The sequence below is a fragment of the Rhinolophus sinicus genome, chromosome X, assembly GCF_036562045.2.
Source record: "Rhinolophus sinicus isolate RSC01 chromosome X, ASM3656204v1, whole genome shotgun sequence".
NCBI classification, from domain to species: Eukaryota; Metazoa; Chordata; class Mammalia; order Chiroptera; family Rhinolophidae; genus Rhinolophus; species Rhinolophus sinicus.
In genome coordinates, this window is record NC_133768.1 from 23,858,700 (window position 1) to 23,870,214 (window position 11,515).

General features: G+C 37.3%; 1 pseudogene across 1 annotated transcript; it reads right to left on the reverse strand.

Annotated features, from left to right (window-relative positions):
• Window positions 1–5,013: 5,013 nt before the first annotated feature.
• LOC109438354 (high mobility group protein B1) lies at window positions 5,014–5,637 on the reverse strand (annotated as a pseudogene). The gene has a single exon (XR_002136373.2). The product of XR_002136373.2 is annotated as a high mobility group protein B1 (transcript).
• Between the last annotated feature and the right edge of the window lie 5,878 nt (window positions 5,638–11,515).

Below are 11,515 nucleotides of genomic sequence, written 5' to 3' on the forward strand. Positions count from 1 at the left end.
ATTTCAGGTGTACAATTCTGTAATACATTATCTACAGCTCACATTGTGTGTTCACCACCCAGAGTCAGTTCTCCTTCCATCACCATATATTAAAACCTGTTTAGTAGAAGAGAGTAAATGGAGTCTGATATATGGTGATGGAAAGAGAACTGACTCTGGGTGGTGAACACACTGAAAAATTTTAATGTGTCACATATTAAAATATTTTGTGTACTTGGGTTTGTGGCTGAACTTTTTATTTTACTTCACTTAACTGATTATTCTTGCATTCATTTCACTGGTAAATTATTGTGATTTGACAATGTTATAATATTATTAGTGTGAACTTTACCATCCATCCATACAAGTGTCTTTTTCTCAAAATTATCTTGGCCATTTATTCATTCACTTATTCTACAAACACTTATTCAGCTCTATTTGCTATGCTGTTTCAGGCTCATTGTTAATTTGTTCTTTTTACAACATAATAGCATTTATCATTTTATTATCAAATAGTTTTTTCACTGGAGACATTTTAGAAAATTCAAAACTATACTAATTAGAAAATAAAAATACCTACAATATAATTACTAGTCTTAATGATTTGGATTATAAACTTAAGAGTGATAACTATTCACAAGTGGATAGTTGTTTAAAACGTGTACTTAATATATAGATCTCTTTAATTTTCATTTTAAATATGCCATGAACATTTTCCAATGTAACTAAATACTTTTTACAACAGCATTTTAATGACTTAGTTGTTTTCCTTAGTATGGATAATCTATTTACACATATTAGATAGTTTCAGATTTTACTATTATAAAGTATGCCATAATTAATATCCTCATTCATAAGTCTGATATCTGAGTATTTCTTTAATATATATTCCTGGAAGTAGCTGGTCTATTTGAACTTTTTAGAGGAAATTTAAAACAGCTTTGTTAAAATTGTAAATATCTCATTTATATTTTCATTAAAATTGCATTTTAAGTTTATGAATTATTTTTAGTCCAGTTGACATCTTTGAATATTGAACTTTCTCTGCTCTGATATAAAATTCTCCATTTGTTCACTTATTCTTGATTTAAATATTTAAAAATTTTAATAGGTCTTTTATTGATAGACATTTTACTTGGTTTTTAATATTTTGTGTTGCTATTGCAAATGGCATCTGTGTTTGGCAATATCAGGTTGTAAGACATGGTTCTACATTCAAAACGCCTTCTGTTTTTATTTCCATTTCCACTTTTCACAGCATTTCCAACCAGGCCTATGTAATGAGAATAGTGTCTAGATGGAATGGCAAAACAACTTTTCCAGCGCACTACAGCTGTGACTCAGCTCCTCCATCTCAGCTTCTCTGCCTGAATCTTCCTCTGCCTCTCTAATTGCCCTTGGCTTCCCCTCTCTCATTCAAAGCAACTATTGCCTTTTGACTGATACTAATTCCCTTCTCCCTGTTCTGTGTCTCAGCTTCTGAGATGTTCTAGTGACTGTGTCCCTTGGTGTGGTCACATTCATAAATAGGATCTGGTTGGTTCAGAGATAATGAATAAAGATCACCTCATTTGGGCAGGCCAGATGCTCTTGGTTGCCTTATGAATGACTGCTTTTGGGTCAGGAGCCAATTTTTTATCAAATTTCCTTTAAAGAGGGAAATGAAAGCATGTAGTATAAAATAAGGCAAACTATACTTTGCATGCTTGCTAAGGAAGTTGGTTATAGATACAGTGGGTGCACAGACTGTGTTGTTAATAAAAGATCTCGTTTTATTATTTTTTAATTAAAAATTGTATTTACTTAGAAGCATTCAAAATGTCAAGAAAATAGCTGCAATTATTTTTTACAATTACAGAGTGGTATTCACTTAACAGAACGACAATTATGTTGTATAAGCTGCATCAGAGACAACTGAAGATGAAAAAACTACCATCCCTCCACCAAGAAAAACTATTAGAAATGATAAATGAATTTAGTAAAGTAGCAGGATACAAAGTTAATATTCAGAAATCAGGTACATCAGAAAGAGAAATTAAAAAAACAATTCCATTTATAATTGCTTCAAAAAAATAAAATATGTAGGAATAAATTTAACTAAGGGAGAAAAAGACTTGTACTCAGAAAATTATAAGACATTGCAGAGAGAAACTGAAGAAGACACAAAAAATGGAAGCATATACCGTGCTCATAGATAGGAAGAAATATAGTTAAAATGTCCATATTACCCAAAGCAATCTATAGATTCAATGCAATCCCTATCAAAATACCAATGGCATTTTTCACAGAACTATAACAAATAATCCTAAAATTTATATGGAACCATAAAGGACCCCAAATAGCCACAGCAACCTTGAGAAAGAAGAACAAAGTTGGAGGTATCGTGTCACCTGATATCAAACTATACTACAAGGCTGTAGTAATCAAAACAGCATGGCATGGGCATAAAAACAGACACATAGATAAACGGAACTGAATAGAGAGCCCAGAAATAAATCTATACCTGTATGGTCATTTAATCTATGACAAAGGAAGCAAGAATATACATTGGGGTAAAGGCAGTCTATTCACTAAATGGTGGTAGGAAATCTGGAGAGATACATGAAAAAAAATTAAACTGGATCTCTTCTTACTCTATATACAAGAATAAACACAAAATGGATTAAAAACTTAAATGTAAGACCCAAAACCATAAAACTCCTAAAGGAAAGCATAGGCAGTAAACTCTGAGACATTAACCTTAGTAACATTTTTATTGATATATCTTTGTGGGCAAGAGAAACAAAAGGAACAATAAACAAATGTGACTATATAAAACTAAAAAGTTTTTGCACAGGGCCGGCCCGGTGGCTCAGGCGGTTAGTGCTCCATGCTCCTAACTCCGAAGGCTGCCGGTTTGATTCCCACATGGGCCAGTGGGCTCTTAATCACAAGGTTGCCAGTTCAACTCCTCGAGTCCCGCAAGGGATGGTGGGCAGCACCGCCTGCAACTAAGATTGAACATGGCACCCTGAGCTGAGCTGCCTCCCAGATGGCTCAGTTGGTTGGTGTGCGGATTCTCAACCACAAGGTTGCCAGTTCAATTCCTCGAGTCCTGCAAGGGATGGTGGGCAGCGCCCCTGCAACTAAGATTGAACACGGCACCTTGAGCTGAGCTGCCGAGCTCCCAGATGATTCAGTTGGTTGGAGCGCATCCTCTCAACCACAAGGTTGCCAGTTCGACTCCCGCAAAGGATGGTGGGCTGTGCCCCCTGCAACTAGCAACGACAACTGGACCTGAAGCTGAGTTGCGCCCTCCACAACTAATACTGAAAGGACAGCAACTTGACTTGGAAAAAAGTCCTGGAAGTACACACTGTTCCCCAATAAAATCTTTAAAAAAAAAAAAAGTTTTTGCACAACAAAGGAAACCATCAACAAAAGGGAAAGACATCCTACTGAATGGGAGAAGATATTTGCCAATGATACATCTGATAAGGGGTTAATATCTAAAATGTATTAAAAAAAAAACACTCACACAACTCAATACCAAAAAAACAAACAATCCAGTTAGCAAATGGGCAGAGAACCTGAGTAGGCAATTCTCCAAAGAGGACATACAGATGGCCAATAGACATCTGAAAAGATGCTCAACGTCACTAATCATCAGAGAAATGCAAATAAAAACCACAATGAGATATCATCACACCTGTCAAAACGGCCATCATCAGTAAATCAACAAACAATAAGTGTTTGTTGATGTGGAGAAAGGATGTGGAGAAAAGGGAACCCTCATGCACTGTTGGTGGGATTGCAAATTGGTGCAGCCACTATGGAAAACAGTATTGGCGGTTCCTCAAAAAAATTAAAAATAGAACCTTATGATCCAGCAATTCCATTTTTGGATATTTACGCAAAGAAATGCAAAACACTCATTCAAAAGGACATATGCACCCCTATGCTCAGTGCAGCACTATTTACAATAGCCAAGATATGGAAGCCACCAAAATGCCCATCAATAGACAACTGGATCAGGAAATGGTGGTGCATACCATATATACAATGGAATATTACTCTGCCATAAAAAGAATGAAATCTTACCATTTGCAGCAACATGGATGGACCTAGACAGTATCATGCTGAGTGAGTGAAAGTCAGACAGAGAAAAACAAATACCATATGATCTCACTTATTTGTGGAATCTAAAAAACAAAATAAATGAACAAACAAAACAGCAACAGACCATAGATACAGAGAACAAACTGATGGTTACTAGATGGGGGATTGGGAGGCTGGGTGAGAAAGGTGAAAGGATTCAGAAGTACAAATATGTATTTACAAAATAGTCATGGGGATGTAAAGTAGAGTATGGGGAATATAGTCAATACTGTAAAAACTATGTATAGTGTCAGATGGGTACTAGACTTATCAGTGGGATCACTTCATAAATTACATAAATGTCTAACCACTACACTGCTCACCTGAAACTTATATAAAATAATATTGACTGTCAACTATAATTGAAAAAATATATTATCATGAGGATGTAAAGTACAGTATAGGGAATATAGTCAATAATACTGTAGTAACTATGTACAGTGTCAGATGGGTAATAGACTTATTGGGGTTATCACTTCATGAGGTATGTAAATGTCTAATCACTATGTTGTTTTGTACACCTGAAGCAAACATAATATTGTCTGTCAATGGTAATTGAAAAATAAATTTTTAAAAATTAAAAAAACCACCATCCCCATATATAACTAATTTGCACTGTGCACCAACAAGGACCTGCTTTAAATTTCCATGCCAATTTACAACCCCCATACTGTATCAGGCAAGGTTAGTGGCTATTAAAAATATAACCAGGACAGGGCTATCTAAAGACACATTTGGTAGTGTGTTAGCTATACATAAAAAGACACTATTCAGTTTAAAAACAAATCTTACACAGCCTTACATTTATATTTTTTTCTTTAAAAAGAGCTAGTTGTATATGGGGGCAGGGGTGTTAAATGCTTTATATACAAGAAAAAAAACTGCGTTAAAACCACCTTATTCATCTTCTTCTTCATCTTCCTCCTCCTCATCCTCTTCATCTTCCTTGCCTTCCTCCTCTTCCTTCTTTTTCTTGCTTTTTTCAGTCTTGATAACTCCCCTTTTTGGCAGCATCAGGCTTTCCTATAGCTAGTAGTATGCAGCAATATCCTCTTCGTAGTGGTCCTTCAGCTTAGCAGCCTTCTTCTCATAAGGCTGCTTGTCATGTGCAGCACTGTTATTCCACATCTCTCCCAGCTCCTTTGCAACATCACCAACAGATAGGCTGGGACGCTCTCTTTTGACGTGGGGGCAATACTCAGAACAAAACAAGAAAAAGGCCGAAGGAGGCCTCTTGGGTGCACTGGGATCCTTGAACTTCTCTTTTGTCTCCCCTTTAGGAGGGATGTGAGTTGTCATTTCTCTTTCATAACGGGCCTTGTCCGCCTTTGCCATGTCTTCAGATTTTCCTTTCTCTTTAGCAGACATGGTCTTCCACCTTTCTGAGCACCTCTTAGAAAACTCTGAGAGGTTGACTGAAACATGTGGGTGCTTCTTCTTGTGCTCCTCCCGGCAGGTTTGCACAAACAATGCATACGATGACATTTTGCCTCTCGGCTTCTTAGGGTCTTTTTTGCCCATGTTTAATTATTTTTCCTCAGTGAGCACACAGTCGCCCAGTGCCCCGGCGGCTGTCACGTGCCCTGGCACTGTCTCTATGGATCTCAACGTCTTCAAACTATTTTTTTTTAAGGAGCGTGCAGCTCACAGTGGCCCGTGCAGGGATCGAACTGGCAACCTTGGTGTTATCAGCACCACACTCTAATCAACTGAGCTAACCGGCCATCCCTTTTCTTCAAACTTTGATCCCCCCCTCACCTTTCTAGTCTCTACACCTCATTTCTTTCCTTTAATGTATAGCATTGAAAAAACATTCCAGAAGAAAATTGCAATATTCATACAATAGGGGTAGAAGACATCCTTATCTTGTTTCTCACTTTAGTGAGATTGCCTCTGTGTTCAATGTTTAATATGGTGTTAGCTCCTGGTTTGAGACATATACACTTTATGATGCTGTGGTCATACCTTTTATTCCTAATTTACAAAGAGTTATTATTAAAAACATGTTAAATTTTATCACATGCTTTTTGGGCATATAATAGCTTGATCATTTGTATTTTTTCCACTAATTGGTATGATAAATTACGTTCTATTTTGTCTGACTCTATGGTTAATTTTTGCTAACATTTGCATGTTAGAGATTTGCCAACTCCTCTAATCTTTCTGACTCTATTGTTTTCCTTTTCATTCTGTAGAAAATACACAGTGGTATTTTTTTTAACCAATGTATTTTTTCAACAGAGGAGAGTTTGATCTTATCTTTCTCTTCTTGTTTCATACATTATGACTTTCAAGTTTACTTGCATTTGATTTTGCCAAGTGCAATAGGTTTCCTGACTATTTCTCCCCTCTTATAGGATGATTATACATCCCTATGCATTGCCATGGGATTTTCAGAAATGCCCTGTGAGAAGGGTGAATGTCTCTTCCCAATCGATGTAAGGTTTGGTTACATAACTTGATTTGGACAATATAATGCCAAAGGACTTGTTGGTTATGCATTATAACTGAGCTGAAGCAGAAAGAAAGACTTTGTGTGTCACAGTTCTTTGTTTTTCCCTCTGAAATGTGACATACATGTTTTATATCATGGCTGATCCTTCATAGGGAATCCTGAAATGAAGAAGACACATGAAGCAGAGCCTCAGCCACCACATCCAAAGTGTAACACAAGTGAAGAGTAAATATTTGCTGGTGTAAGACACTGAAAATTAGGGATTGGTTTTTACCACAGCAAAACCTAATGAAAGCTGAAAACACCAAGAACCTGTCTCTTAAAAAAATCTGTGTGGTTAGCCAGTTTTCCTAGATGGTTTCTAATTTAACCAGATAAACTAAACTAACTATTTATTACATTATTTTCTGACCCATTCACGAACCAGCCTAGTTGAGCAGAGGCACTTAAACAACGACCCAAGGCCTATTTGTTAAGAGTGGAGGACAAGGAAGAAAGGGACCCAAGTGGCTAATTTCCCTTAATCTTGTCACTGAGCAGAATACTTTCAACATCTGGATGTCCTTCCTTTAGATACATATAGTACACAAGGGATATGTATTATGTTAGTTATGCATCTCAAACCATGATTTGCTACAGCCAATTTCTCGGTTGCTTGTTAAATAACAAGAATGAAATGGGTGTCAAATTCTAAATTAAAGCATCAGCCGAAAATATATGAGCTGAACTAAAGTAGTACAGAGGTTTTTACAATCAAAAGGAGGTTTTTCTTATAAAATAGATTTCTTATCTTGATAAAGTCGTTTAGAAATCCAGGAAGGTGATTCCTGTTAGGATATGTAAACCAAACCCACATATTTCATGCTATTCTCATCATGTGAAGTCAGTTTAAAAATAGAAGTGAAAGGAAAAAAAAAAAAAAGGAGGTTTTTCTTGTCCTGTTACCTTATTTATTAATAAACCAGACCTAGATAAGCAGGATTACAATTGTTACTGGCTCTGTCGTTTTAGTTTACATAGGGAATTGAAGTTTATACTTGAAGATGAAAACATTTTCATCACCAGGTGTCACCAGCCATTAAAAATTTGCTTTGATTCCAATTCATACATAACAATACATTCTAGATGAAAACATTATACCTAAAAGGAAGTGCAGTAAGTATTATTTTTATCTTTTCCAATGTGTGAAAAATCATATATTTTAGAAAACTTTCCAAACACTTACATTGTTTTCATTTTTTTCTAAAAATCCAAGTCTTTGTTTTCCTAGGAAAAGTTTTCTCTTATTACATCTTACGTTACTGTTTCTGTTCCACTTTTTCTGATGTGATCTTCAGATACATGATTATCTTCGCTGCTAGATCTCTATTCTCTGGCCTCCACATTTATAATTTCTCATAATTTTATCTCTTTATATTCCCTCTCTACCTAATGAAAAATTCTTCTCAAGTTGTCCTCCACCTTAATGATTTTAGTGTCAGTTGTCCTCATTACTGTTTCCAATACAGGTGTTTAATATGCTAAATAGTTTTCATTTGTTTATTAAGCTTTATATCTAACATTCTTTTAATTTCCACTTTACTTCCTTTCTTTCTTACCATATCTTATATCCTATCTCTTATTTCTTGTAGTCATATTTTCTTTTTTTTTTAACATGTTGTGTACGGATCACGAGAATCTTCGTTTTTCTGAGCCATGCGTTAAGGACGGATAACGAGAATTTCAAAAGATTGGGCAGAGAGCAGTGAGAGGCCAAGACAGGGAGGTGAGACGAGTGGCGATAGGGAACCAGCTGTGAAAGTGCCTACACAGCGGGCCCCCAAGGAAGACAATCCGGCCAGGCTCCAGGGAGATTTGGCCACGCATCATCTGGAGCCCATAGTGGGAAGAGGAAAGAAAAAATATCACACACGGGTGTGTAAAGTGTGCGCATCAAAAAAAGTGAGAAGTGAAACTTGGTACATATGCAATTTTTGCCGTGTCCCACTGCACAAAGGAAGCTGCTTTCTGCAGTATCACACCAGGAGGGATTACTAACATCATAGGTGAGTAAATCCTAAAAAATTCCATAGAAAAATAATAAATGACAGAAGCATTTACGCTTTAAAGAGAAGAGTGCATTTTAAAGTAGTTTCTTTTAAAAACCTGCCGGAACAGAGTGGTATGAGGGATTTAAACCCCGCCGTACGCGACATGTTAATTAAAGTTTATTGCGGTGACAGTCGTTAGTAAAGTTACATAGATTTCAGGTACACAATTCTGTATTACATCATCTATATCTCACATAGTGTGTTCACCACCCAGAATCAGTTCTCTTTCCATCACCATATATTAGACCCTGTTTACACTTTTCTAGAGCCCCCCTTACCCTCTGGTAACCCCTAAACTATTGTCTATGTCTATGAGTTTTTGTTTCTTCATTTGTCTTGTTCTTTTGTTGTTTTCAGTTTTATATACCATACATCAGTGAAATCATATGTTTCTCTACTTTTTCTCTCTGACTTATTTCGCTTAGCATTATAATCTCAAGATCTACAAATGTTCCTATTTCATCTTTTCTTACTGCTGAATAGTATCCCATTGTGCATATATATACCACAACTTCTTTATCCATTCGTCTATCAACGAACATTTTGATTGTTTCCATGTCTTGGCCACCGTAAATAAAGCTGCAATGAACATTCATATTTTCTTAAACAGTACTGTGAACACATATCTATCCTATCCAATTTTTACTTCTATTTTTTGTAATCAAAGCTTTCAAAATTACACTCTTCCATGGCATCTTCTCATGTGTTGTCTCTTTCCTTTAATTCAGTGTTCAACTTTTCCTGATCTCTCTCCATATAATTCCAGTTGGCTCTCCCTGGCCTGGGAGAGGATTCCTCCTGTATCACCTCTTCCACCCCTGGAGGCCATTAGATTGCCCTGCATGCAATTAGAACACAGGTAGCCTGTTACAAGAAGGACAGGTGATATACATTTCAGTAATTTGGCAGCCAGAGAGAAGAAGAAAGTGAGAGTTGTGAGGAATGTTATCCCTGTATAGATTCTCCTCTGGGTGTTATGATTTTATGAGAGCCTTCTGCTTTCTATAGTAAATATCCCTGCCCTTTGCCAAAGAACTGATGTGGTCGCCCCTAGACCCCTCCCTGATGCTTCTTTCACTGGGTGACTTCCAGGATTTGATTATGAACACGTTTATTGTTACTGAACACAGTAGTGACAATCATTTCCTGTGGTCACCCTCACCTTCACACCCTATCCTTCATTATTAAAAAGGAGTCATGAATTTCTGCCAGATCCCCTCTACTTACTTTTGTCAACTGTCCTCCTAGGAAAATTCACTTTGAGCAAACATTCCCTAGATGCCAGCCTCAGTATAGCAGAGAGAGAAAAAAATGGCATCATATTTCCCTTAACCCCAATGTTTCTTCCAAAATCCAGTTAAATTTTTCAAGAGAATGGAAGAATGATGTTTTCTGCATGGTTCAAGAAGGCTTTTCTTTGATGAAGAATTTACTTTCATTTTTGGAATCAGAACCAGTTGGTCAGGAATTTTTCTACCATATTTCTCCGAAAATAAGACTGGGTCTTATATTAATTTTTGCTCCAAAAGACATAGTAGTGTTTATGTTCAGGGGATGTCATCCTGAAAAATCATGCTAGGGCTTGTTTTCCAGTTAGGTCTTATTTTTGGGGAAACACGGTAAGTTTACCTAACCTTATTTTCAACTGTCACTTCAAATTTTTTCCACATCGCTAATCTTAACACCTCACCATGCTCCTCTTCAATTTCAGGAGTTAAATGTTCCTCTTTCTTCACAGTAAACATAACAGTTAAGATGAGAACCCATTCACCTTCCTGTCACCAAATTGACAAATTTATCTGCATCCTCACCTATTGTTTCTTCTTTCCCATTGTCATGCGGGGTCTCTGGTCCCGCTCCCCGCACCAAATGCAGGATATGGTGAGGCCAAAAAGGAACACCAACGGAGCCATGGATAAGGGGTTGATACCACTGTATTCTTGGTGGCGGCTGGGTTGGAGATGCAGGAAACAGGCTCCACACGATGTACAATCCGCTGTCCACTTCTCTGCCAATCAACCCCCTAACTCCTCTAGCGTAGCCATGGCAGTTATATCAGTGGCTAATGGCTAACTGGTAACAGCTGATGGCCACCCAGCCACCGCAGATGGCCATGTGATTATAGCTGATGGCCACCTAATAACCGAGCCAGCACCTTTCCACGTGAGGCCGAGAGCCTGGAAACTGCTCTCTTGGACTTTGTCCCCACACCCATTATAATGGAAATACTGTCCATTTTCCTGAACTAACATTTCTCTCCTAAACTAGCTAGAACCCCTTAACCCATTCCCACACAAATAATTCAAGGATAATTTATCCCATGAGACATCTTTGAAATCTTCCTCTTCCTCGTTCCCCATATCTAATCCAACACTGTTTTCTCAATCTGCTGCTATCAGCCTGCATGAAACAACCTTTATCTATAGGCTGGACCACTGCAATTGCTACTGAGTGATCTGCTCTGACCCACTATAGTATTCTCCAGTTTTTCACTATATTCTAGCCAGAGTAACCTTACAGGTCTTTCAGAAATGCAGATCTGATCATGTCCCTCCACCAGTTAAAACATTTCAATGCTTCCTACGGGAGAAAGCAAAGTCCTTTACATGTAACTAGCAACCTCTGCAACCTAATCCTGTAACCCTTGCTCTTTATGACCCAAGGCCTTTTGCATGCGTTCCCTGTGCATAGAATGTTCATTCCTTGTCTTTTCACTTCAATTTCTACTCACACTTTAAATTTCAGTTAAACCGTTTTCTCTTGGAGAAGACTTTCCTACCCTAACTGCCTGATTCATATGCCTGTTCACTGTTAGAATGTAAGTTCCAGAAGGATAAAGACAATATCTTTTTAA